We start from the raw sequence: 26,521 nt of genomic DNA, 5'->3' as shown, positions 1-26,521 counted from the left end.
CCCTTCTGAGTAAGAATCTTTCAGTTTCATAGCTGCAGTCACCATCTGCAGTGATTTTGATTATTTAGGCAAAGTTAATCTTCAGTTCCAGGGTTGGTTTGTTCCCACTTCCTTGAGGTCCGTACCCAAAGTTGCAGCAGTGTGTGTCCTGGCTACAGTCTGGTCCTCATGTAGTTTAACTTCTTCCACCTGGGGTGATGGGGGGGAAGTTTCAGTCTCTACAAGAGAACTCAAAGGACATGGCTCAGAACGTTGTCGCTAGCCGTGTGTGTGTGACTCAGTCATGTCTGTCTCTTTGCAATCCCACAGACTATAGCCTACCAGGCTCCTCTCTGTCCATGCAATCTCCAGACAAGAATAATGGAGGGGGTTGCCATTTTCTTCTTCACTATAGCCCATGCTGCTGCTGCTGCTGCTGCTGCTACTGCTGCTAAGTCACTTCAGTAGTGTCCAACTCTGTGCAACCCCATAGATGGCAGCCCACCAGGTTCCCCCACCCCTGGGATTCTCCAGGCAAGAACACTGGAGTGGGTTGCCACTTCCTTCTCCAATGCATGAAAATGAAAAGTGAAAGTGAAGTCACTCAGTCATGTCCGACTCTTCATGACTCCATGGACTGTGGCCCACCAGGCTCCTCCACCATGGAATTTTCCAGGCAGGAGTACTGGAGTGGGGTGCCACCGCTAATCACTAAACTATTATTATTTGGTCTCTTTCATTTTCGTTTGTTTCTGCATTTTCTCCCTTCCCTGATCAAACATTTTTTGGCTCAAGTTTTTCCACAGACAGAAGGCAGGCTGAGGACCTGGGGTGGAGCGGTAAGATCATATAGAATCCTGCTCCATTCACTATCAGAGTCCTAGATTCTCTTGGTGAACATACTTTTCATGACAAATGTGCCACTTTCTGCATCTAGATGGTGGTGGAGGGCAGATATTCACTCCTTCACAGTTTGAACATGTACTTGAGACCATAACAGATGCATATGTTAGTTGACAACTTTTACGTGGATTTTGAATTCACTGTTAGCACCTGGAGGCAAAGACATTATGATGTGATAAAAGAGAGGGGCTTGGAAATGTCTTTCCCACCTCAGGAAACTTTCAGCTGGATTTGCACACCCCAAAAGATGTTTACCCCACAGCTAATCAGTGACATAACAATTATGTTATGGCATAACAATCCATAATCATGGATTTTTGTTTGTTTACACTGAAAACTTACAAATGATTGTTGATTTATCTCTTGTCAATCAGTTTTCTTTCTTTTTTAAAAAAATTTAATTATTTTTAAAATTTACTGTGTGTATGTGTATGTTTGATCGTTTTCTCTGAGGCTCCCCATTGTGCTATGATGTATTTAATAGTATGTCTAATTAGTTAATTAATTTAGTTCCCATCACGTGTCTTGTGGGATCTTAGTTCTCTGACCAGGGACTGAACTTGCACCCATAGCAGTAAAAATGCAGCGCCTTAACCACTGGACCCCCAGGGAACTCAATCTTTCTTTTTTCTTCTTTGAAAACTACTTCACAAAATAAGAGTTTTCACGCATTCAGATGGCCTGTTAATGAAATACATATATATATTTATTTTTCTTTCGGTGAACATCTTCTGGAACGGTGTGGCCAGGAATCTGTGTCAAGAGAAATAAATTATTTTTAAAATACAAAAGAAGATGAGAATGAAAAGAGGAATGCCATGGTACCTCACTTTCAGAGTTCAGGGGCAGAGTCCTGCAATCTTAGATAAGCGGTTTAAATACGAGCAAAGTCGACTCAAAGCACAGTCGACTCAAAATCTTGCCAACACAAACAAACCAAAATGTTCTTCCTTCCTCTTAAGCAGCAGACAGAGTTTGTGTTTAACAACTATGCTTTGCACTGATGGAATTCATTAAATATTTAGGTCTCCCACCTGAAGCTATTAAGAGACAAACAAAATCCTGCTCAGTGGTTTTGAAATAGAACTAGAAGGCGACAGTGAGGCGTTGACTTATAAGATGGAACGCATTTCTCATTACAACCTTTGTCATTTTGAATACCAAGGTTTATCAGCGCATGAATATACACAAGGTTCCTCTCTTTTAGTTTACAAAGAGGAGACTTGCTCATAGGTCCTACCCAAATCACCATGCTCAATGGCTATATTTTGTGGTGGTAAGTTTTTAACAACATATACGTGAATGCATGAGAAACTAAATTTTCTCTGAAAGCAAATGCTCAACAGCAATAGATTTCTGAGAGCCACCAGAGGGGAGACTTTTTAATGGGCTTGACTAAAAGATAAATTAGCTTGAAAGGCGAAAATGAAAGGAGTAGGCCAGTCTATGGCTGTGCACATGGCCTGCGATTTTTACTGTGAGTCGATTTCCCTCCTGGAGAGAGACAGAGTCTAGGACATTCCCCATCATAGATGGGGTCAGAGGGGTTTTGAAGGAGGGCATGGGCTAACATAACTCTCCTCCACGCTGCTGGAACCCATTTCCTTCTCCGTTTTTATACACTGCCAGTTAACTGATACCCTTAATGTAGGGACAGCCTGAAGAATTGTATCATTCATTACTGGTTAGCCAGTGAGCTAGTTCAAGCAGATGGCAAGGAAGAGAGAGGCCAAGGGAAAACTAGCTGAAGCTCTAGCCTGGGTTTTCTCAGATATTAGCTGTGAACTATACACACACACACACACACACACACACACACACACACACACATACACACACATACACACACACACACACACACACACACACACACACACACTCCTGGAGAAGGAATTGGCAACCCACTCCAGTATTCTTGCTTGGAGAATCCCAGGGACAGAGGAGCCTGGTGGGCTGCTGTCTGTGGGGTCGCACAGAGTCTGACACGACTGAAGTGACTTAGCAGCAGCATATATATTTATATATACATACCCCGGAGAAGAAATTGGCAACCCACTCCAGTACTCTTGCCTAGAGAATTCCATGGACAGAGGAGCCTGACAGGATGCAGTTCATGGGATCACAAAGATATATATATATATATATATGTATATATATATATATAATTTTAAATATATAATATATATTTATATATAATTGCATATATAATATAATAGATATTATTTATTTATTTTATATACTATTTTAAATATATATATTAAATGAAGTCATAGCATTTTTAAACCAGTTGTACCTATGAAATAATTACTTTCCTTCTACATCAACCTCTTTTAGGTAAGAGCCAGGCACACAGAACAGATGAATGAGGAGGTCAGTGGACTCAACTAGTGTACCCTGGAAGCCAGCTTCTCTCTGGCTGGGTTAGTAGGATAGGCCCCTGATCCCCACCTGGCTCCGGGTCCCTTCACAGGAGCTGTGACAGTCACATGCATTCATTGACAACAACAAATAGGAAAATGTAGCAGAGCTCGTTAGAAAACACGGATCCAAGTGAAGCAAGGAGGAGAAAGCAGACTGGTTTGAGGAATCAAGACAATGGAGCAGTGAGAAATTAAAACCTGATCAAAATGTGAAGAATTCTCAGTAGAAAACTGTTCCATACTCTGTACTCAACAACAACAACCACACCACCGGGACTCACACTCATATTATATGAGTATCTTAGGAGGTGTGTGCTGTGTCTCTGCTCAGTTGCATCTGACTCGTTTGTAACCCCATGGACTAGTTCCCCAGGCTCCTCTGTCCATGGGATTTCCCAGGCAAGAATACTGGAGTGGGTTGCCATTCCCTTCTCCAAGGGATCTTCCCAACGCAGGGACCCACCCTGAGTCTCAAGTCTGCTTCACTGGCAGGCAGATTCTTGATCACTGCACTGCTTGGGAAGCCTAGCAGTTATTGTGAGGTCGATGGCATAAGGTTACACCTAGGAAAAATGTCTGCAACTTAAAAATGTACGCAAGTAAAACCAAAAGTAATTCTGAAAAAAAAAAAAAAAAGAAAACCAGGTAACTATTATGTACCCTTAAACACTTATTTTAAGGTGGTAAAATTATAAATGTAGAATCACTACTTTTTTTGTCTTTGCATTCAAGTGTGATACCCTTAATGAAGAGACACCATGGAGAATTCTATCATGCATAGGAGTTTGCCATTACAAACTGCACGCATAAAGATTGACTTTATATATTATATAGTAGTTTTATACTATTTTTCTATTATAAGATTTTATATCAACACTTACCTAAGAAAACCGTTCTCCACCTAAAGTTTTCTTATGTAAAGCAGTTGAGTTGAGATATAATTCATCACATCTCTTTTCTATTTTTAATTTGTATAACAGGCAATACTTGAGATCCATAAAAACTATACTCTGAGAAAAATGCATGTAAAAGTTTTAGCAGGAAAGTGTTAGTCACTCAGTCAGTCATGTCTGACTCTTTGCGACCCCATGGTTTGTAGCCCCCCAGGCTCCTCTGTCCCTGGGATTCTCCAGGCCAGAATACTGGAGTAGGTAGCCTTTCCCTTCTCCAGGTGATCTCAACCCAGGGATCGAACCTAGGTCTCCTCCATTGCAGGGGGATTCTTTACCATCTGACGCACCAGGGAAGTCCTTTAAAGGAAAGGAAGAGGTTAATTCTGAAGTGAGATAAATAGGAAAGGCATGATTTTTTTTTTTCTTAGCAATTCCCTGACCTACAGGCTGGGCTATTTCACCATCATTTTTTAAAAACAGAGACTATTTGAGTAAAGTGAGATTTTACTCTCTTGTTGCTGTTTCCTTCAGTGATGGTAGGAGGCAGTTCAGTACGAATTAAATGCTTGAAGAAAATCATTCATTTAAATTCAGTATTTCTATTTTCCTGGGAGCTCTTTTGTCAGTGAACTATGTGAAATATCTTCTACCATGAAATAAAAGAGGAAAATAAGTAGATAAATCTTCAGACTGATTCAGTATGGATTAAGATTTTTTTTTCACTCTCCTACTGGCAATTTCATATGAAGAGAAAATTGATATATAACAAGAAGGTTCAGTCCAGAAAGGAGATGAGGAGGGCAACTTATGCAGGTGCCTGGTTATAGCAGTTGACATTACAAGTGTCCCAGGGAGGAAGTAACATACAGATCTTTCATATCCTATTAAATCGATGGCCTCCAGGGGCTCAGCGGTAAAGAATCCCCTGCCAATGTAGGATGCTTGGCTTTGAGTCCTGGGTCAGGAAGATCCGCTGTAGAGGAAATGACAACCCATTTCAGTATTCTTTTCCTGGAGGGTCCCACGGACAGAGGAGCCTGGTGGGCTACAGTCCATGGGGTTGCAAAGAGTCGGAGATGACTAAGCACCCACGAGATGCAGCACTGATTCTCGTGTTCTTTAAATTTTTAGGCAAATATTGAGTGGATAATTTAATGTCATGAAAGTTATCCATTCTATTAAAGGATGCTAATGAATTATCAATATTTAAAGAACATTTCCTAATATTGCTTGAGTTTTAAATTAATAATAATGTAGTATCAAGTTATTGAGTATATACCATGTGTCAAACACTATCCTATATGTGTCAGATGAAATTTCTCATTTATTTTGCAGTAAAAACCTGATAGGCAATCTCATTATTTTCTTTTTCACAATGGAGAAATTAAGCCTTAGAAAGATTCGCTTGCTAGAGATAATGCAGAGTTATGATTTTAAATTAGATAGTCTAACTGAAGGCCATCTAACTCACCATTAGACCCAGTGGTGTAATTCATTTTTAACATTTTTTAAGTGTAAATTGGTGTTAAATAAAAATACACATATAAGACAACCTTGAGATTTATAAGGTCTTTATTCTCAATTTCACTTAAATTCATAATGACTAAAAACCAAAATTTAAGGATTGCATAATTTAAAAAAAGGGGAAAGATTTACTCTTCTGGAGGAAGTTCTATAACATAGATACCTTATATAAACTTATTTTAAATAGAATGGTTTGGCTTTTTTTTTTTTCTCTTCCACTGAACGACTATTTAAGTTGAGTAAAGCAGTTTAATAATAAATTCAAGTTGCCAATGCCTGGGCTCCGATTATATCTGCCCACATATAAGCAACATGTTAACATGAGGCTATTGGGTCTAGGTATACAGCTTGAGCAGTGGTCTAGGGCTCTTGACCTGTGAAGCTAGAAGTGTTAAAATTCAACACTGTCTCTGTTTACTAAGGCTTGTGATTGAAGACCTACATTCATTCCAAAAAGATGCCTTTTGTTTTGAGTACTGTGTACTCAAACCAGAGAACTGACCTGACTGGTAGCCTCCTGAAGGCACCAGAAGGCAAAGCAGGCTGAGCTAAAAAGTGTAGAGATAGTGACGATAGTCAAGAAAGTTCTCCAACTGGCCATTTGGTGGGTCATTCTAGAGACAGATTTGAAAAAGACCAAGCAAATGACATGGTTAGCTTAGTAAATGTAGAGAACAATGGGTCAGATTGAAGCAAGGAATTTCATAAGACTGGATTCAAAGACTAATTTGAACAGAGAATTTCCTAAAGTTCAGTATTTATCTACCATAAAGTTTCTGTATTGAATTCACTTTCTCAGAACTCAATACTGAGATAAATCAGCTTTAAAAAAAAAAATTATTGACATAGAATTGATTTATAATGTACTGATTTTAGGTGTACAGCAAAATGAATCAGTTATACCTACATGTATATCCACTCATTTATAGAAACTTTTCCCATAGAAATCATTACAGGGTATTGAGTACAGTCCCTGATGCTATACAGTAATTCAATAAATTAGATTTAATGGTCAAAGTCTTCTTAAGATTATTGTCCAATGACCTTTGTTTAAGAAATTCTGTCTTCCAAAATCTAATACTTTATAACAATCCTTGACAGCTCAGGACTGAAAAAGGGAACACAATTCATCTCATGTATGTATATATATACATATATATATATTTGTATATACAAACACACTAACCATAGTGTTAAGATTACACTCAAATATGGCATTGTATTTACTAATCTCTGCTTCCTCAAATCAAAGAGTTATAGATAAAAGAAAGTGTACTAGACAAGCACACTGACTTCCTATACCTAAATTCACTCTCCTTATTTGCTTCCCTGGTGGCTCAGAGGTTAAAGCGTCTGCCTCCAATGCCAGAGACCCGGGTTTGATCCCTGGGTCGGGAAGACCCCTGGAGAAGGAAATGGTAACCCACTCCAGTATTCTTGCCTGGAGAATCCCATGGACAGAGAAGCCTGATAGGCTACAGTCCATGGGGTCGCAGAGTCAGACATGACTGAGCGACTTCACTCACTCACTCACTCATTCATATTTAAATAAATACCTGCCAGCTCTGCTCTATATACAAGAATGATGAACACAGAAGCAGCCAGTAATATAGGGAAATAACTCTTTAATTTCCTCATATTTTGCCTTAAGTAAATTCAAGAGGAAAAATATTACACTACATTGTGTATCTGATAAAATTATCTAAACACCTTTCAAAATCATCTGTTTCTAAGAAATGGTATGAGTACTCCTTAAATTAAATAATGATAATTGATGAGAGACTCCAAGGGGACTGTAATTAGGAAGTATACACAAGGTAAATAATTGTTCATTGATTTCTTATTATAGTGATTCCCTGGTGGTCTAGTGTCTAGGATTTCTTCTTATTATTAAAACTCCAGGATATTGCAACTTTGAAATGTATACGTCAGCAAATAGCTGTAATTTCATGGAGAATCAGAACAAGTGATTTGTTAAAAAGGAAAATACATTGTGCTTGTGTTTCAGTTTTGTCAATGTAGCTATGCGTATAACTCTCCTTTTGTCCTATTATAAAACTGGTTTAGTTTCTTTAATGAAATTGGTTTAACTTGGCTTTCCATAGGGAAGGAAGTCTTTTGTCTATATTTTTCATGTTTCTCTTTCCTGTAAGGAGAGAAACAACAGAGTTTTAGATATATGTTTTTTACTAATTATGGTTTAGAGATTCAGTTCCAGCTGTGGGCCAGCTGAATTTGAAGCAATGTGTGATTTTGTTAGCTTCCAATTGGCATTTCCATATCACTTTCCTGTAAAGCCTAGTATCAACATACCTGGTTCCCCGTGGTTGCTTTAAGTTAAATAAATAAGCAGATAGAAGTCATTAGGTAGACTGTAAGGCAACTATTTTATTTATCTTTTTATAGGTGAAGAGTTGTAGGATTTCATAAGCTTCAAAGAGCAATCTTCCACATTAACCTTTGTATAAACCTCAGTAAAGCCTAGATTTCCTTGACTTAAAGAAGGAAAGATATGTATAATCTGGGATAAAATGTCTTGTTAACCTTTTAACAAAGTAAATATTGTGTATTTTAAAAAAGAATTGTCAACTATATAAATTTTCTAATATTTAGTAAGAGCTTAAATGTCTATTCCCTCATAAAAACTCACATTATGGGGTGCTTAAAATGAGCTAGACTGATTTTGGACTTGTATTCTCCAGAAGAGTAAAACAATAGATGTGTGCTGCTCTAAGATGCTAAGGTCATGGTCATTTGTTATAGCAGCTGTAGAGTGCTAATATCAATTAGTATGGAAGAAATCACAATAAATATAATCATTGTGTTAAACAGGGAGGTTGGGTATTTAAGGCCTTTATGCAACCAATCTGAGTGGGATGGGTTTGAAAGAATGCCATATCCTGAGTGGAATGGCTTCCTAATTTTCTATGTAAGAGAGGGTGGTGGCAAGGAGACTATGACACCATTTTTCCTGCTGTTCAGTTGTTATGACATGGGGATTTTCATTCCTGGTAATCTGGTTAAAATGCACAGAAGTAGTTCCGCAACACATCTCCATCTATTTACAAATATCTTCCAGAGAGACTTGAGAACATGGAAAGGTTAACAGCAAATATTTCTCCTACACTTAATTTTAAGCTGGTCCTCCAGGTGTTACTCCAGGTGTGCTCTGTGCTCCATCAGTAGTACTGGAATATTCTGAGGACAACCTGAATCCCACCGTTTTATTACGTTGCAACTCTACATTGCCAAGTTTTGACTTTAACTTTCACAGAGGGATATGGTAACTGAATCCAATAAGGTGTGTTCACTCTAGCCAATAAACAATAGCTGTTTCTATCTCCTACAAGGAAGGACATTGCTATGTTCAGGAATTAGGTGCAGTGCCTATTATTAAGGCTCTCAGCGTCTAGGGAGGGAAATAGGCAAATATCTGGGGATATTCAAATATTAAGGCAAGGTGTTATAGGAACACAAAATCCAAATGGGAGTGTGGAGGGAAGACTTAAGTTAGATAGACTCTCACAGTGATTGAACGGGGGAGGAGGAAGGTTGTAAGAAACACACAATTTAGTTTAAACATAATCCATCTTCCTGCTCCTTTAAAAAGTATCTTTCAAAAGACATTTATTCAATGTGTGATTGTTCAAAAACATACTGTTCCTATATTCAGTAAAATCCCTAGGAAGATTTCTGTATGGCAACCATTTCTATCAGTGGCCTATTCTGGTAAAATCTCCATGTTACTTAAAAAAAAAAAAAAAAAAAAAACTACAGTAATGCACGAAATGCTGTATTTGGATTGTAGGATAACACTGGCCAATTTCACCAACCCAGAGTACACAGTTTGAGGGACAAACTGTTTCCTGTTTCACGTGTTCCCTTTCATATGCCGAGAAGTAATACCAACAGAAAACCATGGTGATCTTGGCATACTGAAATAATTGTCACCTTCAAATTTGTAAAGCCGCAATGTATTTCCTTTAGGAAGCTTTTGTAACCTCAAAAAGAACTTGAAAACACCCAAATCTCTCCAATCCCTGCACAATTCACAGAGGAATATGTGCCTTCCAGCAAAATTTAGGTTTTGCCAGGAATGTAAATATGATAGACTCTGGAACCATCCCATATTTTAATTCAAATTCAAATAAATCCTATGCCAAGGCCTCTGTGTAAACAGATCTCTTTCATGGTGGAATCAAATAAAGAAGTCATTTGAAAAGAAAACCTGAATTATTCCTTTAAATAAACTCAAAGTAAAACTAAATTAAACACTAGGATCTTAGTTTCTCACCTAAGATCTGGATCCTAAGATAAAGTTGAAGTCAGCCACATAACAGGTTGTTGTGGCTGTTGTTGATCATGGCAGTTCATTTGAAACTAATTTACCAGGGTGGCCTATCTTTAACCTAAATTGACCAGTTGTCGAAACTGACTGAACCTACCAAGTATTTTCTTGTCAGTTACTTGCAGCTTTTCCAAATCAGCTCAAATGACTGTGCTAACTTTATGGAAAAGACTTTAAAGAAGAAAATATATATTGTTATTTTTTTCCATGTTGCCATTTTCCCTGAGGTCTTTACACATAAAAAGTATGCTGAGAACACCAAAATTCACTTTAAAAAGGATGTATGTATATTTGAAGTTTTTTGGAAAATATTCCAAGCCCACTGAAAATTAGAGATTAGGATGATCATACACACGCTGAGAAATCTTATACGATTTTACGTTAGGTAGGACACAATAAAGCAAATAGGTAGTTTGGGGAACCTCGGTTTCCTTCCTTTCGTGCTTGGACAGTTGACCTTGAATGACATGACGGTTAGGGGCACTGACCCAATTTGATGGGAATTTACTCTGGTTTCAGCGAGGGAAATGGACTTAAATCAGTAAGTCAACAGGCACAAAAATGAGTTAGGAGAACTTTAAAAAGGTACACCTGACCCTTGAACAACATGGGTTTGAACTACGTGGGTCCAGGTATACAAAGATTCATTAGATGAGTGAATTCACAGGTCTGCTTATAGAGATTTTTTTTCAGTAGTAAATACTACAGTACCACAGTTTGTGGTTGGTTCAATTGATGTCCAACTAGCAACGGACAGGCTCAAAGCAAGGTGACAACAGGCAGAAGGGGTTTGATCAAAGATTACTGAAAAAAAAAAAGGTGTAAAGAAAAAATTAGCACAGATTATTTGAGATATTAAATTATATTTTCTGCTACTTAAAAGGTATTCTGAAGCAACAAGGATAGATTTCTTTTTTTGGTAGAACCTCTAGACTTCCTTTAAAGGGAAGCACTATAAAATCAAAAGATCATTGATTTTACTGGGTTTTGATCCATCTTTAGTTAAGAAACGATAGAGAGGGAGAGAGGCGTTATGTTCTCTTTGTGTCTTTCTCCTCCTCACTCTTTCTGATTGATATATCCTATAATAACTGACCACCCTGCCTCATTGTGTAGCTGCAAAGTCCTCTTAAACTCACTTTTCTGCCTGCTGACTTATTGCCTGGATTGCATCCTCTGCTAACAATTGTCTAGAACATGCTCTGCCTCCACTATTTTCCCATTATGTGCATTTTTATTGCAATGAGTTGCTTAGTGTCTGACTGATCTGTAACTTCTATTGAAGTTAGGGCTCATCTGCATGGCTCACTACTAATCCAGTGCTTAGCACAGCGTGTGGCAGCAGGAAAACATTCAACGATTTTTAAGTCAATATATGAACAAATAAATAGATAAATTATATGACTTCTAAAGGGTCATCTAGGAGTAAGTGTGAAAAGAGTGTTAGGTGACATATTATTTTCTCATTGCTAAAAAGCAAATTTTACCCCTTTCTCATCAAGTGGATGAAAGAATAATAGTTAGATTTTAATAACCTCTTACTTTGCTTTTTTCCATCAATATTTCTCTTGATTTATAGAACTTGACTTAAAAAAAAAGAGTATGATTTGAACACTGCACAAAACCCCAGTAAAATCAGTAGATGTTACAGCCAGCTTTGGATATAATGACATTCTAATCTGATGGGGAGAAAAAAAAAAGGTGGTTGATAAAATATCCATTTGGAGTTTTTCCTGTAATATCAACAAATATTAAAGGCATTAAAAGCTATTTTAATAGGTATTTAATAAAGCTGATATAACTGACCTATATATTTAATATAAATTTATAAAATAATTAAATAATATACTTAATATTTAATATAACATTGTATGAGAGTATGTGTGTGAAAGTTGCTCAGTTGTGTCCGACTCTTTGCTAGCCCATGGACTGTATAGTTCATGGAATTCTCCAGGCCAGAATACTGGAGTGGGTAGCTCTTCCCTTCTGCAGGGAATCTTCCCAATTCAGGGATTGAACCCAGGTCTCCCACGTTGCAGGCAGATTCTCTACCAGCTGAGCCACCAAGGATATTAAATCCACAAAATAACAAGCTGATAAGTTGCTAGTCTATATGAGCAATCTGATTTTTGTTTAAAATTACATAATTACAAAACATTTTTGGCTGTTGGTTTGTGATGATGGGACTCCATGACACTGGTGTCTTCCTCTTCGTATATGTTTGAAACTTTTCGTGAAGAAAAGGCACAAAATATGTGACTACACATATTATCTGTTTCCAAATAAGACAAAAATATGGGAAGAAACAAAAATAACATTGTCTTATTTATACTTTTACTAACACTTGTATCTCCATATGAACATCCTGAGAATTTTCAAAGGTCCATTAGTAGTCAATGGTCTTTCCGTTTGAGATCAACCAGGGAAGCATAGATTAGATTATGACAAATTTGTGATATTTTTTCAGTATTTTGACAATAGAGTCTGTCAAAATGCTATTAGTTTGAAAATATGACCTGGATTCTTATTCTATGACTGTGTCCTCTTCAAAGGTCCTGACTTGTTACTAGCATGTGGTTTACCTGCCAGGGACATTTTGGCACTTAAGATACAACTACTTGAGCTTTTAGAAATACATGCCTTTCATTCATTCTTATAGAAGAGAAATGTCAACACCAAGAGATTAGACATACAATGTACTGAAATCTATGGCATATTTTGCATGGCTGCTTAAAAGATAACCCAAGCAAAACGCATGCAGTCACTTGACTTGTAACTCCGCTGGATGAGAGAAAATGTGTTTTTATCCACAAAGCATTCGGGAGTGTTTGCGTAAGATATGCACAGCCCAAGTAACATCTCTGACCAATAATTTGACTTCCCATAATGGCATCCCCCTTGAGGCATATATCAAGAAAAATATGCTTCCTGGATCAATTTAGACATGGTGAAACATGTTGCACACACATTACTATGAGGAGGGAACTCAGCCTTCATAAACCATGTAGCCTACTGGAATGATGATTGTGCCACAGTGTGAAGCTGGTGAAAAAATAGTCACTGAGGAGCCATTATTTGTATGGCATGATCCTGGATGCTGCCTTGGGTACCAACATAAACTAAAGAACATGCATTGCCCTCCAGCACCTTTTAATATGTTTGGGAGATGTCATACACAAACTAAATTAATAGCACTCATAAAACAAAATAGATTAAGTAGAAATATAGTAACTGTGTGCATGAAAATCATGCATCTACAATATGGCATTGCTACATGTGCAGCCAACAACTGGGTTTAGAGTGGAGGATAATTCACGGGAAAATGCATTTTTGATTAATTTTGCTTTTATAAAGGAAGATTTTAGCTTCCTTCAGATGGACATGGGCATGTAAGATAGTGGGATGATGTCATAGAAAAAGCAGGCAAAAAATTATGAGATATAATCTCAATATGGAAGAGAAAATACAGTAATTGGATTTCATTATTAGTACTGAGATGGGTCTTAAGAAGATGAGACCTTAGGTGACACATATTATATTTATTATTTCTTCCTCTGCTATTTTTCTTTATGAGTTATCTTCCTAACTACTACAAAGACAAAAGTACCCAACAGATATTAAAACCAGATGAAATCTTTGAACACAAACTGTGCTTTTTGCCCCATCTGTACTTATTATGAGCTGAATTGCCTCCTTTCCAAAATTTTTATGTGAAAGTACTAACCCTTAAAACCTCAGAGTGTGACTGCATTCAAATGTAAAATCTTTAAAGAAGTCCCTTGGACTGCAAGGAGATCAAATCAGTCAATCCTAAGGGAAGTTGATCCTGAATATTCATTGGAAGGACTGATGCTGAAGCTGGAATTCCAATGTTTTTGCCACCTGATATGAAGAACCAATTCACTGGAAAGACCCTGATGCTGTGGAAGATTGAAGGCAAAAGGAGAAGAGGGTGACAGAGGATGAGACGGTTAGATAGCATCAGCAACTCAATGGACATGAATATGAGCAAACTCCAGGAGATAGTGAAGGACAGGGGAGCCTGGTGTGCTACAGTCCATGGGGTCACAAAGAGTCAGACATGACTTAGTGACTAAACAGCAAAGAAGTAATGAAACTAAAGTCATGATGTTGAGTCCAAATGTCATATGCCCCAGGTTCTTAGAAGAAGGAATGTTGTCCACAGACATGGACAAAAAAGATGAAGTGAGGACACAGAGAGAAGACAGCCCTCACCAAGTCAAGGAGGAAAGTCTGAACCATCTCCCTGTAGCCCTCAGGAGGAATCGGCCTGCACACACCTTGCTCTCAGACTCCAAGCCTCTCGAACCGTGCGAAAATAAACTTCTGTTGTTCAAGCATACAGTCTGTGGTGCATTGGTATGGCAGTTCCAGCAACCTAATTCAGTAGTTAAAATGCAAATACCTTCAAACAACAGGAAAATGTGTTAAAATGTAAGTTACCGCATCAGACTTTCCTATCCTGCATATCTATCTCTGTATGTTAGCACAGCAGGGTAAAATAAACTGAGAACGTACCATCGACATCTGTACATTTTGCTGAGACAAGTAACTCAGTTTTAGGACTCAGTTTCTCAGAATCACTAATAATTAACAAAAAATTCAACACAGGACAGGGTACATCATCAGTCTCCTAGTCCACTAAAATATTGAATAAATACAAAAGGGCAATGAGAATTTACTCCATAGGGAGTCACAGTTTTACCCAGGAATATTTCTGTTTTCCTTAATAATAAATCAATATTTACTTACTGGAAGAGAAGAAAAAAATGAAATATTAAATATTAGATAATTTCTTTTCATTCTTTTTGGGAAAAAAAAAACAGAAAAAAATGATATTCTGCAAGGTAAATACAACATATTGTGTTGGAGTCTTAAAAATACCGTATTTGGATACAAACTGAAGATCTAGATAAGCCTGCTGGCCATGTTTACTGGGGAAATTTCATCCTTCTGCTTAAATTTATTGTAAATGATTTTTTAAATCATATAGGACATCTGCAAAATTTTAGGCACTAATTTTCAAAGACCATGAAGCCCTCTGGGTGACTTTTGCATTTCCTTAACAGATAGTTTACTTGTTAACTACATACTTTCCCTTGGCAAAGTGAGAGATGAAAAGCTTGCTATAAAATTGATTTGGCATCTGTAATAGTCCCCCTGAATCCATGGGCATACATTCCAAGACCACCAGAGAATGTGTGAAGCTGTAGATAGTACCAAACTCTATCTTTGCTCTGTATTTTCCTAAATGTGCATAACTATGAAAAATTTAATTCATAAATTGCATGAAATAAGATATTAACAATAATAACTAATAATAAAATAGAGCAATATCCTATACCAAAACTTATATGAATGTACTGTCTTTCTCTCTCTTTCTGCTTCTTAAAATATCTTACTATACAAGACAATGGTTTTTCCATAAGGAAGACTGAATGCTGAAAAATTGATGCTTTTGAACTGTGGTGTTGTAGACAACTCTTGAGAGTCCTTTGGACTGCAAGAAGATCAAACTAGCCAATCTTAAAGGAGATCAAACCTGAGTCTTTATTGGAAGGACTGATGTTGAAACTGAAACTCCAATACTTTGGCCACCTGATGCAAAGAACTGATGCATTTGAAAAGACCCCGATGCTGGGAAAGATTGAAGGCAGGAAAAGGGGACAACAGAGGATGAGATGGTTGGATGGCATCACCGACTCAATGGACATGAGTTTGAGTAAGCTCTGGGAGATAATTGAGGACATGGAAGCCTGATGTGCTGCAGTCCATGGGGTTGCAAAGAGTCAGACATGGCTTAAAACAACAAAAACAATGTTATTGTAGCTGTAACTTTTGCAGTTTGAGGTCAGACAGCAAAATTAGCATGAATTACTTTTGTCTTCTTCACAGGTTTGTGGCTAGAAGATTAGTTCTTAATGTAGCTCTTCCTAACCTCAGCATGTGACTTTTTTTCTTTCTTGATGAAGCTGAGAACTTTCACCTTTTCACTTATAGTACACAGCTTACAGCTTTTCTTTCGCATGTCCAAACTGCCAGCATCACCACTCTTGGGCTTTGGGGACATTATGAAGTAAATTAAAGGTCACTTGAACACTAGTACTGCAGTACTGAGACAGTTGACCTGATAACTAAGACAGCTGCTAAGTGACGAGCAGGTGGGAGATGCTGGAGAACGGGATGATTCAGGACCTGGCAGAACAGAGCAGGACCACCTGAGATTTCATCATGCTACTCAGAATGACCTGCAATTGAAAGCTTACGGATTGCTTATTTCTGGAATTTTCCATTTAATATTTTCACACTGCAACTGACCGTAAGTAAAACTGCAGAAAGCGAAACTGCGGATAACGGATAACGGTGAGGTTGGGGTGGGGGTGGGGACTGCACCTAAAAGAGAGCTAGGGAAGTGGTACTGTTAGCCCAGAAGCTCTCTTCACAAGCATATATGCAAAAATTCAAATGTCACTCAAATCTGAGGGGAATTCCGCACCCAAACATTCCCAGGAACATTACATTTACACTCTTTTTTTAAAATAGAAGGATACTTGCTTTACAATGCTGTGTTGGTTTCTGCCATATGACAATGAGCATAAATGTACATGAGCGTACATATACTGGGTATTCCCAGGTGGCGCAGTGGTAAAGAATTCGCCTGCCAATGCAGGAGACACAGGAAATTGAGTTCAATCTCTGGGTCGGCCAAATCCCCTGAGGAGGAAACGGCAACTCACTCCAGTATTCTTGCCTGGGGAGTCCCATGCATAGAGGAGTCTGGTGGGCTACAATCCGTGGGGTCATAAAGAGTTTGACACGAGTGAACAGCTGAGTGCATACACACACATATACACACACCCATCCTTTTAAACTTTTAATTGTCATATTTTTGAAAGAAAAACAATATACTTTTATCTGTGAATTTTTTTTTCCCCCGTAAGATTGTAAGTTCTTCAAATTGTATGCTGGCCAGATCCATTTTAACAGAGAGCATGCGGATTTTTAAAATATGTTTGTAAAAAATTCTGGCTGTTCCTCAAATAAAGGACCAGGAACATGTCCTCGCAATGTTTGCACAAACAAAGAAAAGGTGACTATTTGGTCACTTGTTCTCAGTCTTATTCTTTAGAAATGATCCTGCTAGATAATTAAAAACTAATGGACATAATTTATGTTGTCTAAATTGAATCCAAAACAAAATATCTTCCTATGATAAATGAAGAGAGCATCTATAAATCTAAGATCAAACAATGGGAGACAGATTCTTAGATAGTATAAGATATACCTTAAGGGATTCAAGTATTTCAAGCAAAATGATCTATTTTCGTTTTTAGAAATGCAATTAGAATACTTAAACCAAAATTTACATCAAGGCTGTATATTGTCACTCAGCTTATTTAACTTATATACAGAGTACATTATGAGAAATGCTGGGCTGGAAAACCACAAGCTGAAATCAAGATTGTGGGGGGAAATATCAATACCTCAGATATGCAGATGACACCACCCTTCTGGCAGAAAGTGAAGAAGAAATAAAAGGCCTCTTCACTGCAAGAGGAGAGTGAAAAAGTTGGCTTAAAACTCAACATTCAGAAAAGATCATAGCATCCGGTCCCATTACTTCATGGCAAATAGATGGGGAAACAGTGGAGACAGTGGCTGACGTTATTTTCCTGGGCTCCAAAATCACTGCAGATGGTGACTGCAGCCAGGAAATTAAAAGATGCTTACTCCTGGGAAGGAAAGTTATGACCAACCTAGATAGCATATTCAAAAGCAGAGACACTACTTTGCCAACAAAGGTCCGTCTAGTCAAGGCTATGGTTTTTCCAGTGGTCATGTATGGATGTGAGAGTTGGACTGTGAAGAAAGCTGAGTGCCAAAAACTTGATGCTTTTGAAATGTAGTGTTGGAGAAGACTCTTGAGAGTCCCTTGGACTGCAAGGAGATCCAACCAGTCCATCCTAAAGGAAATCAGTTCTGAATATTCATTGGAAGGACTGATGCTGAAGATGAAACTCCAATACTTTGGCCACCTGATGCGAAGAACTGACTTATTTTTTAAAAGACTCTGATGCTGGGAAAGGCTGAAGGCAGAAGGAGAAGGGGATAACAAAGGATCAGATGGTTGGATGGCATCACCAACTCAATGGACATGAGTTTGAGGAAGCTCTGGGAGTTGATGATGGACAGGGAGGCCTGGTGTGCTCCCTGTTTCAGCTTCAACATCAGTCCTTCCAATGAACACTCAGAACTGATCTCCTTCAGAATGGACTGGTTGGATCTCCTCTCAGTCCAAAGGACTCTCAAGAGTCTTCTCCAACACCACAGTTCAAAAGCATCAATTCTTCAGCACTCAACTTTCTTCACAGTCCAACTCTCACATCCATACATGACTACTGGAAAAACTATAGCCTTGACTAGATGGACCTTTGTTGGCAAAGTAATGTCTCTGCTTTTCAATATGCTATGTAGGTTGGTCATAACTTTCCTTCCAAGGAGTAAGCATCTTTTAATTTCCTGGCTGCAGTCACCATCTGCAGTGATTTTGAAGCCCAAGAAAATAAAGTCTGACACTGTTTCCACTGTTTCCCTATCTATTTGCCATGAAGTGATGGGACCAGATGTCACGATCTTAGTTTTCTGAATGTTGAGATTTAAGCCAACTTTTTCACTCTCCTCTTTCACTTTCATCAAGAGCTTTTTAGTTCTTCTTCACTTTCTGACAGAAGGGTGGTGTCATCTGCATATCTGAGGTTACTGATATTTCTCCCTGGAGTCTTGATTCCAGATTGTACTTCTTCCAGCCCAGAGTTTCTCATGATTTGCTCTGCATAGAAGTTAAATAAGCAGGGTGACAGTATACAGCCTTGACACATTCCTTTTCCTATTTGGAACCAGTCTGTTTTTCCATGTCCAGTTCTAACTATTGCTTCCTGACCTGCATATAGGTTTCTCAAGAGGCAGGTCAGGTGGTCTGCTATTCCCATCTCTTTCAGAATTTTCCACAGTTTATTTTGATCCACACAGTCAAAGGCTTTGGCATAGTCAATAAAGCAGAAATAGATGTTTTTTCTGGAACTTTCTTGCTTTTTCCATGATCCAACAGATGTTGGCAATTTGATCTCTGATTTCTCTGCCTTTTCTAAAACCAGCTTGAACATCTGGAAGTTCACGGTTCACATATTGCTGAAGCCTGGGTTGGAGAATTTTGAGCATTACTTTACTAGCATGTGAGATGAGAGAAATTGTGCAGTAGTTTGAGCATTCTTTGGCATTTCCTTCCTTAGGGATTGGAATGAAAACTGACCTCTTCCAGTCCTGCGGTCACTGCTGAGTTTTCCAAATTTGTTGGCATATTGAGTGCAGCACTTTCACAGCATCATCTTTCAGGATTTGGAATAGCTCCACTGGAATTCCATCACCTCCACTAGCTTTGTTCGTAGTGATGCTTTCTAAGGCCCACTTGACTTCACATTCCAGGATGTCTGGTTCTAGGTGAGTGATCACACCATCGTGATTATCTGGGTCGTGAAGAACTTTTTTGTACAGATCTTCCGTGTATTCTTGCCGCCTCTTAATATCTTCTGCTTCTGTTAGGTCCATACCATTTCTGCCCTTTATCAAGCCCATCTTTACATGAAATGTTCCCTTGGTATCTCTAATTTTCTTGAAGAGATCTCTAGTCTTTCCCATTCTGTTATTTTCCTCTATTTCTTTGCATTAATCACTGAGGAAGGCTTTCTTATCTCTCCTTGCTATTCTTCGGAACTCTGCATTCAGATGCTTATATCTTTCCTTTTCTCCTTTGTATTTCACTTCTCTTCTTTTCACAGCTATTTGTAAGGGCTCCCCAGACAGACATTTTGCTTTTTCACATTTCTTTTCCACGGGGATGGTCTTGATCTGTCTCCTGTACAGTGTCATGAACCTCCGTCCATAGTTCATCAGGCACTCTAGCTATCAGATCTAGTCCCTTAAATCTATTTCTCACTTCCACTGTATAATCATAAGAGATTTGATTTAAGTCATACCTGAATGGTCTAGTGGTTTTCCCTACTTTCTTCAATTTCAGTCTGAATTTGGCAATAAGGAGTTCATGATCTGAGCCACAGTCAGCTCCCGGTCTGGTTTTTGCTGACTATATATAGCTTCTCCATTTTTGGCTGCAAAGAATATAATCAATTTGATACTGGTGTTGACCATCTGGTGATGTCCATGTGTAGAGTCTTCTCTTGTGTTGTTGGGAGAGGGTGTTTTCTATGACCAGTGTGTTCCCTTGACAAAACTCTATTAGCCTTTGCCCTGCTTCATTCCGGATTCCAAGGCTAAATTTGCCTGTTACCTCAGGTGTTTGTTGACTTCCTACTTTTGCATTCCAGTCCCCTATAATGAAAAGGACTAGCAAGTGTATATTAGACTATTGTATTCCCTTTCTTCTAATGTGCTTGAGCCAAGCTTGTCTGATTTACAGTGTAAAATGCTCTGAATGCCTGTTAAAGTGTCCTGATTAAACAGGGAGAATTCAAGGGTAAATAGAAAAAGAATGCAATTCCAAGAATTGCAGCTTCATGGAATTTGCTTACAAGTATTTCCTTCACTAATTGTTTTTTTTTTTAAATGAGAGTTTCATGCACTATGACCAAAAACATTTAGCAAGGTGGTGGGAGGGGGAAACTGCCACTGGAGAACATTTCAAGCTAGCGTCTAAAGACCAGAAACCAAGCTTCATTCAAACAGCCAGCTAGTGCTGATTGTTTAGTTATCACGATAGTCAAATCTGACCACAGGTGTGTAGTTAAAAAGCCTGAAATGTCTCATAATATTTTTATTACATAATGAATAAATTCTTCCAGGCACTTTAACACAGGCTGAGAGATACATATTTCATTTTCTTCAATTAATTCATTTGAGTTACTTCTGTACAACTTTATTATATTGCCTTTGTTATAAAGTCTTTGCTACCTAAGCCTGCTTACAATTGATTTTATTTGTTATATATTTTAATACTAATATTAATTAATACCACTATTAATTCATCAAGTGCTAATTGCTAAATAATACAAATGTTAATTGATAATTGTTGTATATTTTTATATTATATTAAATAAATACTAATTAATTACAATTGATACCAATATTAATCACAATATGAGTTTGGGTAAACCCCAGGAGTTGGTGATGGACAGGGAGGTGTGGCATGCTGCAGTTCATGGGGTCACAGAGTTGGATGCGAATGAGCAACTGAACTGAACTGATTACCAAATTAATATATTAATATAACTCTATATCTCTATATTACTATATTAATTTGGTAGTGTAGTGTTAGCTGCTCAGTCTTGTCTGACTCTGTGACCCCATGAACTGTATTCTGCCAGGCTTCTCTGCACACTGGATTCTCCAGGTAAGAATACTGGAGTGGGTAGCCATTTCCTTCTTCGTGGGATCTTCCCAACCCAGGGACTGAACCAAGATTTCCTGCTTTGCAGGCAGATTATTTACTATCTGAGTTACAAACTAATAACTTTGGTGATAAATTATAATTAATATCAGTATTAACTGTAATTAACTAGCTTTGCTATTATACAGCAAATATTATCAATCAATGTATTAATTTTTGGAGAAGGAAATGGAAACCTACTCCAGTATTCTTGCCTGGAGAATCCCATGGACAGAGAAGCTGGCTGCAGTCTGTGGGATCACAAAGAGTTGGACACGACTGAGTGACTATCACAATGTATTAATTTATAATAATATCAATAAGTAATAATATATATTAATTTGCTAATATATTAAAATTAATTTGATATTTTCCATTGTTTCAAAGACAAAATATTCATATTTTGGAAAAAGGAGCAATGGTGAAATCAACTCCTGGTAATCAGAGGTTCTTAGATTTAAAGCATTGGGTTCGTTAAGTAATCATCCTAATCTACCCATTGCAGTGATCTGTTCTGTCATAGCTCAGGAGAAGGTCATTCTGACTTTGCTTGAATTCTTCTCTTGAACTCAGTCTCTGCACAGCCAACAATTCCATTATTGTAGTATTCTCAGGCTCCAGAGCACTTCGTTGAAGGATGCTAGACTCTATCTTGCTGCAACTTCTGCCCTTGATCCAGTTTCTGAAACTTACAGCTGCAGAGAGTTGATCCAGTCACCTCTGGACATGACAGCTCGGCATGCATTTGGAAACATGTCTGGAGCCGTTTCCTGTTTGATCAGTCCACTGTTTCTAAAGCACTGAGTCAGGGCTAATGCAAATGAATGGTATGCTTTCTTTCCCACTAGTGCCATGAGCTCCCAGTCTCAGAAACTACTTTTGAACTGAAATGTGAATCTTCGTACTATTCACAGACTATTTGAAATTATGAATGCCGCTGGAGCTGTAGATTACTCAGATAAAAAGGAAGTTCTTGATTGAGATGTTCTCTGGAAGGCCAGTTGGATACTTGAGTAGAAATTGAAGCAAACAAAAATCTCAAATGGAGATTTGCAAAGAGTTTTTGTGCCTTAGGAGATCAGCCAGCACTAAATCCTATCAAATATGCTGAGGATTTCTGCTGGTTGGAATCCTTATTTTTTTAGGAACCTTTTTGACACTCTGTCTTAATTTTTCCCTTTTCCCTGTGTTTCTATGCTACCAAAGCTGTATTCCCTTTTGGTTGCCTTTTCATATTTTGATTAGATACTAAAAATAAAGCAAATATTTCTAGTATGAAATATGGCATTTATTTTCTTAAACATCATTTTCCTATGTTTTGAAATTATGTTTCCATCTTTCCGTAAACAATGAATCTGAAAGCCATCATCCTGGATAATGCAAGTTCAGATTTTATACTGAAGATTGTTATCAATGAGATAGTTACCTGGTGATTCTTCTGTTAGTGTGATAAAAAAATTTGGAATCTTGGCATTTCTTATGCTGTATTATATCAAAATCACTTGGGAAGGAATCATGTCCCTTGAATAAATAATCTTCCATATAATATGTGCAAATGCATGCATCCAGTGAGTTATGAGCGAATGTGCATTCCACAAATGATATGTCACATGTCTGTGAATAAGCATGCATGTGTACATATGTGTGTAGATACACATACATGTAAACACACTCATTTACTTTTATTTCTCCATCCTCAAAATATTTTTCTCCTATGCTCTAATATCCTCAGTTATGAGCATATAATATTACAATGAAGTATAAATTGAAATATCAAACTGTTCAGTGCATTACTTGGCACACAATAGCAACTCATTACAGATGTATTTTCATTTCACTAGACGTAATTGATCTCTTAATCAAGCACTGGACACTTAATGTTTTTTTTCTGAGATTTCAGCTTAATTGATTAGGGTGATTACTCTATGCAGTATGGGTAGCCTTATCTGTTTCTAAGATATTTTATTTCTGCCCAGAATCTTATAAAAAATAGAGAAAGGAAAAGTAAATTCAGTATGTTCTTGTTTATCCCAAGCTATCCTAGCAATACTTTGCTCTTCCTAACAGAATCACATAATCACAAGATGAACTAATTAATTTATCAAGTTCTACAAAAACAGCAGATTCTGTGACTGCTTGCACAGACCCCAGCTCTTAATCATAGAATTATTCATTCAGTAGCAGCTGAGACTGGCTGATGAATAGCTCTACACAGTTTCAGAATTATTTTCAAGTAAACTGACACGCTGCTTTCTAAACACAAACTAGATAGTATATAACCATGACGACATTTTAGAAGTCATGATAAGGCTGTATAACATATGGAAAATTGCTTTTACCTGCAGTGATGAGATAAAATAGATGATTTCATTAATGGAGCACAAACAAGATTTAGTACTGCTTGATGTGAAGAACTGTGATTTATCATATGCGACCCAGAATGGGATGAATGAATTAATGCCCCGGGGAGTCATGTTAAGGGGGAGAAATTCAACATCAAATTGCGTTGGAAATAGCAGGTGAAGGGGAAAAAGCTTGGCAAGATGGAACAAGAGAGGTAGCTATGGAAATACATCTCAGCTTTTCTTTTTCTCCACGACACAACTTCAACATGTTATGGTCAAAAGAACACTTTTCAAAAGCAGACAAATGAGCTTTAAAGCAGCCTTCTGTAGCTTGGTTAACAACTTATTCTTGGAATCCTCAGGGAAAGTAAATAAGTTCCTCTTTTTAATCGTGTTATGCTATGACGGAAAGAAAATCAAAGGCATGCTAGTATCAGCAGTGTAATTGAGGGGCAGAGCCTGAAGAGCCTCTCCAGGAAGAAAACAGATTATCTTAGCTTCAGGTGGCTCAGACAGTAAAGAATCCACCTGCCATGCAGGAGACCCGGGTTCTAACCCTGGGTTGGGAAGATCCCCTGGAGAACAGAATGGCTACCCACTCCAGTATTCTGGCCTGGAGAATTCCATGAACAAAGGATCCTGATGGGCTACAGTCCATGGGGTTACAGAGTCAGACAGGACTGAGCGATTAACCCTTTTACTTTCATGATACCTATCAACTCAAAATGATCTTGGGAACAGGTAGTGGAAAGCAGATATGTTACCTACAACACCTGCTCATGACAAAGTCCTACAAGGAATTTAAAAAAAAGTGTACACCTCACAGAAATGGACCTAGAGATTGTCATACTGAGTGAAGTAATTCAGACAGAGAAAGATGTGTGCCATCCCTTATATGTGGAATCTAAAAAGGAAATAATACAAATGAACTTATTTACAAACAGACGCACAGACTTAGAGAAAGAACTTACGGTTGCCAGGGGGAAGAATGGAGGGAAGGGATAGTTAGGGCGTTCGGGATGGACAGGAGCACACTGCTGTATTTAAAAATGGGGAACAGTAGGAAGGGCCTCCTGTAGAGCACACGGAACTATGCTCAACCTTATGTAGCAGCCTGGACAGGAGGGAAGCTGGGCGAGAATGAATACACACATATTTATGGCTGAGTCTCTTTGCTGTTCACCTACAACTATCACAGCATTGTTAATCAGCTATACTGCTGCTGCTGCTGCTAAGTCGCTTCAGTTGTGTCCGACTCTGTGCGACCCCGTAGACGGCAGCCCACCAGGCTCCTCCAACCCTGGGATTCTCCAGGCAAGAATACTGGAGTGGGTTGCCATTTCCTTCTCCAATGCATGAAAGTGAAAAGTGAAAGTGAAGTCGCTCAGCCGTGCCCGACTCTTAGTGACCCCATGGACTACAGCCCACCAGGCTCCTCCATCCATGGGATTTTCCAGGTGAGAGTACTGGAGTGGGTTGTCATTGCTATACTGGAATATCAAATTTTTTTTTTTTTTTTGAGAAGCGAACACTTTCTAAGTCTCTGTTTGACCTCGCCTTCATTGTCTTCCCTTTCTTCTTTCTCCTTTACCTTGTCCACCAAGACGTCTAAACACAAAAGCCACCAGGATGGGTCCTTACTCCTCTCTGCACCTGGAGATTCCTTCTCTCAGAACTCTGTGTGACAAGTCAGCCAGGTCTCCACAGAGAAAGTTTTCTGACTAATCTCTCATTCTTCACTGCCTGCATTCTCTAAAAGTAGTACCCTATTTTATCTTCCTCATCAGGCTTACAAGCCTTGAAGACGGCCATCATATTTGTTTCCTACTTGATCATCATTTTCTCCCTCAAAAATGAAGTTCTAGAACCGAGGGACAGCATGTGTTTTATGCCACCATTACTGCCCATACCTAGAACAGTGCCTAATTACTGAATAGTGGGTACTCAATGAAACTGTGATGAATAAATATATTTTTGCTGTTTAGTCACTAAGTTATGTCAAACTCTTTTATGACCCCATGGACTGTAGCCCTCTAGGCTCCTCTCCACCGAATTTCCCCAGCCAGAATACTGGATGGGATGCCATCTCCTTCTCCAGGGATCTTCCAGACTCAAGGATCAAACCCTGTGTCTCCTGCAGTCTCCTGAATTCTTTACCATTGAGCCAACTGGGAAGCTAATGAATAAATATACCCAGAATAAATTAATAACAAAGTGACTTGTCCTTTTCTTTTTTTTTCTCAAGTATCTTAATCATAAACGGAATTGTTTACTTTTAAAAGTAACCCAGAAATGTAATTTGCTACACTTGGAGATATCACAAATCATATTGCAATCTTACTAGTAGCAAAATTAAATTGTACTACAGAGTTTAACCAGTGAAAGCATGGAACTCAAACTATCTAATGGATGAAATATATTTGCATGCCATAGGTGGAAGCTCAGTGAGCAGGAGTCACTGGAAAGTGCATTGGGCATTATTCCATTATTTAGTTTTTGATTTCAAGAGTAGAGACTATGTAGGTTATAAACAAGAACAAGAGTAGTCGGTGAAAGGCTACTCTTCTCTTAGAACAAATGGTGACCAAAGTCGGTGCTTTCTTAACAACCAGTTTTCGTAAGTTATCAGTCCATTCAGTTAGAGGATG

This window comes from Ovis aries, chromosome 10, assembly GCF_016772045.2.
Source record: "Ovis aries strain OAR_USU_Benz2616 breed Rambouillet chromosome 10, ARS-UI_Ramb_v3.0, whole genome shotgun sequence".
Lineage (NCBI taxonomy): Eukaryota > Metazoa > Chordata > Mammalia > Artiodactyla > Bovidae > Ovis > Ovis aries.
This window is presented reverse-complemented; position numbering follows the sequence as displayed.